The 4,590-nt window shown below is 49.3% G+C and overlaps 1 pseudogene; it reads left to right on the forward strand.

The window, feature by feature from the left end:
* The first annotated feature begins 3,997 nt into the window (after positions 1-3,997).
* LOC104166810 lies at positions 3,998-4,375 on the forward strand (annotated as a pseudogene).
* Positions 4,376-4,590: the final 215 nt, after the last annotated feature.

The following is a 4,590-nucleotide window of genomic DNA, read 5'->3' on the forward strand; positions in this document are numbered from 1 at the left end:
TTTCTTTCCCTGGCTGAAGGAGTAGTTTGGGTTTGCCTTTCCCTCAGTAAAACACAGCCTAATTATTTGGGCTGAATCTCTGCCCTGCTACAGTTTCTCAACAGCACTGGTGAGATGAAAATGTAAAGAAAATAGTCCCATAAGAGGACCGTAGGAAGGAGCATGAGACAGGTCTGTGGGGTCTGACTAGGGAGCAGTTGGGATGTGACTGTGGGCTGTGGAACCACGATCACATGTGGCAGAGGACGCAGAAGTGGCTCACATCGTTTCACATTAAAGCAGGATCAATGTTCGTATTTCTGACAGGCAAGAAAAGAAGCTTTGGCCAGAACCAGGTTACTTACAAAATAGTTGTCACTTGTTTGTGTAACCGAGCAAAATGGCTGCACACAAGACAACTGCAAGTAATGGGAAGTCTAGGAGTCTTGTTAATGTGGCACCAAGTCCAAATGGCATAAAGTGACTTTCTTCTAACACCAAAGATCTTCAGGACCCCCAGGACCTCTTTGTTGGCTGCTCCTCTGCTTTCTCCAACTGAGCTACAAAATCTGGTGCGCCCGTGGCCGGCCAAGAGCATTTGGATGCAGTACGGTGCGCCTTAGATTGATACTGCAGGCATCCTCACCTGACTTTGTTCGACTCTGTAGGACCTCGCTGTCCAAACAGCCTTTGCAAATAATAGAAAAAAAATGGAGATTCCCCGTGTGTGGTGTATCTCCCTCCTGCAGGCATCCCGGCCTGTGATGAGCTGCAGTTAGACGGGGACACCTCTGCCCTCTGAGAGCAAGGTTAGTCTAGCTCATCGGCTCTGGTGGACACGTATTTTCACGGCATAACTTGGAGGGAAGGGAGGATTTTAGGGTCTGCAGCTTTCCCATAGGAGAAAAACACCATTTAAGCACCAACTGATCAGATCTCCAGCTGCTCTGCAGCAGTTGAGATACCCGCAGGATGGCTCTATTTGCTAAAGGAGCAAATCTACTCCATCGCTACTTTCACCATCCAGCCTATTACAGCTCCACACAAGGTGTTAATTGAAATTACTGCTGGAAACAGAAAAGCCAGCACATTAGTGACTGAGTCACTTAATAATCTTCCCTCTCAACAAGTAGTTGGCATCCCAACAAGGAGAAAAAAGAAAGATTGCAGAAGAAAATCGTACACATGTGAAGTACGAAGTTAACTCTTCTTTCCAGCTTTATACGTGAAAGCAGCAGCAGAGGAGTCCACCTGCTCTCACCACTGCTGGGCAAGTGCAAGCCATTTGAATTGGGTCCTGGGTCTAATTAACCAAGTGGTAGGGCATATTCAGTCACACTGCCTGCACACTTGGTGGTCATTAACTAAATCTGGTGACTGGTTAAATGAACACGTTTGGGTTACAGAAACACCGCAATCAACAGATGTACATTTTAAGCAATTGCAGTATGAACAGCAGAGCCCCAGGAGTTGCAGAGCAATCACCCATAACCTCATTTCTGATGGGGAGGTTGAAGCTGCTTTGCAGTTTAAATATGCAACAGCATGTCAGTGAGGCTTTCTGTTCCTTGCTTTTAGAAGACCAGTGTTGAAGAAAAACAATTTGTCCTTTAGTTCAACTTCAGCTTAAACTGTAACCCTGGAGGCACAGCATTGTCAGATGTCCCTGCTTCACTCCTGTGTGCTTCCTTCATGCTCATCCTAGGCTAAGCACCGAAATGGTTCATTGCAAAGAGTGGGGCAGCGCATTAGTTAAACACGGGCGACCAGGAATGCTGTTGAAAAGAGCAAAGATCTCCTAAGGTCACAGCATGGCATCCTCTGCCTTGTAAGCGTGAGCCCGGTGTTATCCTGCTCAGCGTGCTTTGCACCCTTGCAGCATTTAACATCTGGGCAATGCTCACTCTGGGCATTCTACCACAGCAGGAGGCCTTACAAAAAACTTTTTCGGACTTCTTCATCTCTACCTGCCGCTGTACAGCCCTTTCTTGCTACCACTGTGCTGCAGGGACTGGGGCAGGTGGTCACCAGCCGAGGCAGGGCAGGCAGGCAGCTCTCGGCAGCGCCTGGCAGCAGGCAGCACTCGTACTTTGTCCGTGCCCAGCCTCTTGATGTGCCTGCATCCCAACACCAAACCTCACCGCTTTCTAGGTGGATGGCCAAATTAGAGCTGCTTTTAAGCAAAGCATGTCCCAGGACAACAACGTGGAGAAAGGTGCGGGGTGATGCATCAGCATCCATAAACACTCAGGACTGCAGGGTTGATGGAGGAAGGAGGATGCAAACTGTGAGGAGAGAGGTACAGAGTGTGAAGATGCAGCAGGAGATAACCCATAGCAAGCTGTCAGTAGCTGTGCTCCTTTCACGTGCACCCTGCAAAGGGGTTGTAGCCTTTGGACAGGCAATAGGGTTCTGCCCCTGCTTGGTACATGATGGACTGCTCCCTGAACCTGTCGGTGTACGGCCCTCTGGTATGTGATATCCCCAAGGGCTGCCCCATGGGTCCAGAGCATTTGCTGCGAGGGAAGCGTGCCCACGTCTTGTACCCAGAGCTGGCGAAGGGTGTTAAGGAACTTGCAGGAAAGGGTCCTGCAGACTTTCCAGACAGAGTCAGGGTAGAGCTGCTTCTCTCGCTGCTTCCAGTTTTCTCTTCTCATCCCTTTCCCTAAGCTTGCTCAGTTGTGGAGCCAGGAGTTGTGTCTATCTTGTCTTGAAGTGCCTCCAGCCAGGTCTCTGCTGGCCACGGGAGAGGCTGTACACCTCCTGGCAATTTTGGCAGGCCTGGGGTACCTGGAACTGCCACTTCTGCTGGATTTTTTTGTTCCTGGCTCACAGACTGGGGACTGTTCTTTGAACCATGTTGGTTGTGTGAACCAAGCTGTGCCAGCCCTGATGCCACATCTCCCCTGCATTTTCCAGGCATTGTTTCTACAACTCTTCCAATAATTCAGCAATTTTTCTGCTCCCTGCCGCTCTGAGGTCAAAGCTTTTGCCCAGCAGCTGTGTGATATACAACTGTGTGTTACACACCTTTGATGACCAACCACCTTTCAGCCTCTCAGTTGCACCATCTATTCTTGTTCCTCAGTGGCTCCAGCTGAATAAAGAGCTCATTTCCTTGGTTAAGTGCACAAGAAGACTGGAAATTCACATTAAAGACCCATCTCTTCCAGGAAACCACCCCCTGGAGCAGGCAGTGGAAGAACCACGATGCAAGGCCCATGCAGTGTTGGCAGCAGAGGCTGCACACTCGCTCCATTGGCTGTTGCACCGGTCCCCAGAGCACACCGACACTTAGCTGTGACCTTGCAGGAGGACATCGTGACCCCTAACATGGCAAATGCAGCCTTTCTGCGTGCCAGCGCTGCAGCTTTCATCACTTTCCTTGCATGTGTTCTGGGAAAACACTTTCCCAGGTGGAGAAAGGAACTTTGTGGGGAAATATTTTCACTTTTCCATCCTTTGGAGAACACTGGTGAGCAGGTGGCCCTCACCCACAGCCCACCCTTTCACCCCAGAGTGCTCACCTCTCTGTTTGCATCTATCCAGAGACTCATCTCTCTTCTCTTCTGGCCACCCTCTCCATACCCCCTGCTCCCAGGTCAGGACTTGACACAAACCATACTGAAAAACACTTAGCTGATGCACAGCAACCAGGCTTTGGTGTCCCTGGGCATCCCTACAGAGTGGGTCACCCCACAGCCTCCTTTCCTAATGCGGATCTCCCTCTCAAAAACTGCAACAGGAGGAAAGGGCTCTAAAAAGAGAAGGCACTTTGTGCCGGGTCCACTTGCAATGGACGTGTTGTGTGCACGCAGGATAATTTCTTTGGCTTTACCCCAAATAGAGAGTTTCACTGTGACTTTGGACAACCTTTCAGCAAGGTCTCAAAGTCCAACGAAGTGGCTGTATGAAAAGCCATGGGAAGTTGAGCTCCAAGGACAGAGACTGCTTTTCAAGCCCATCTTGCTGCTCCTTGCTACATAGTTGCTCTGAATGAGCAAACTCCACAGAAAAGATGAAATTTGAGGATCTCTTGCTGGAAATTGGTGGCTTCGGCAGATTCCAGATTATAATTTTGTTTATCCTCTGCCTCCCAAGAATTAACCTTCCCATGCATTTCCTGCTGCACAATTTTCTTGCCGCTACCCCGTCTCATCACTGTGCAATTCCACACCAAGAGGCATTTGTGAACCTCACCATGGAGGAAGTTCTGCTCATCAGCATCCCTCGGGAACCCGACGGCACTTTCAAGTCCTGTGAGATGTTCTCGCAGCCTCAGTTTCACCTGCTGCTCAATTCCTCTCTGCAACCAGAAAACAACTCCATATTCCAGCACTGCCAGCACGGATGGGTCTATGACCACTCGCAGTTCACCTCCACCATTTCCACCCAGGTAATGCCTGGCCTGTGATCTAGCCGAAAATGAAATTAGCTCAGTGTCTGGAGAAGCAGATGGAGAGGTGTTCACTGGGTGTACAGAATCAGAGGGGCACCTTTGCATTTTAACCAGTGGAAATTACTTGTTTAGAGAAGAATTCCTGGGATGGGGAAGCTCTCTGAAGCTCAGAGTTAGAAGCAAACTTTTATTATTATTATTATTATTATTAT

Source organism: Cariama cristata, unplaced genomic scaffold, assembly GCF_000690535.1.
Source record: "Cariama cristata isolate BGI_N322 unplaced genomic scaffold, ASM69053v1 scaffold17080, whole genome shotgun sequence".
Classification (NCBI taxonomy): domain Eukaryota; kingdom Metazoa; phylum Chordata; class Aves; order Cariamiformes; family Cariamidae; genus Cariama; species Cariama cristata.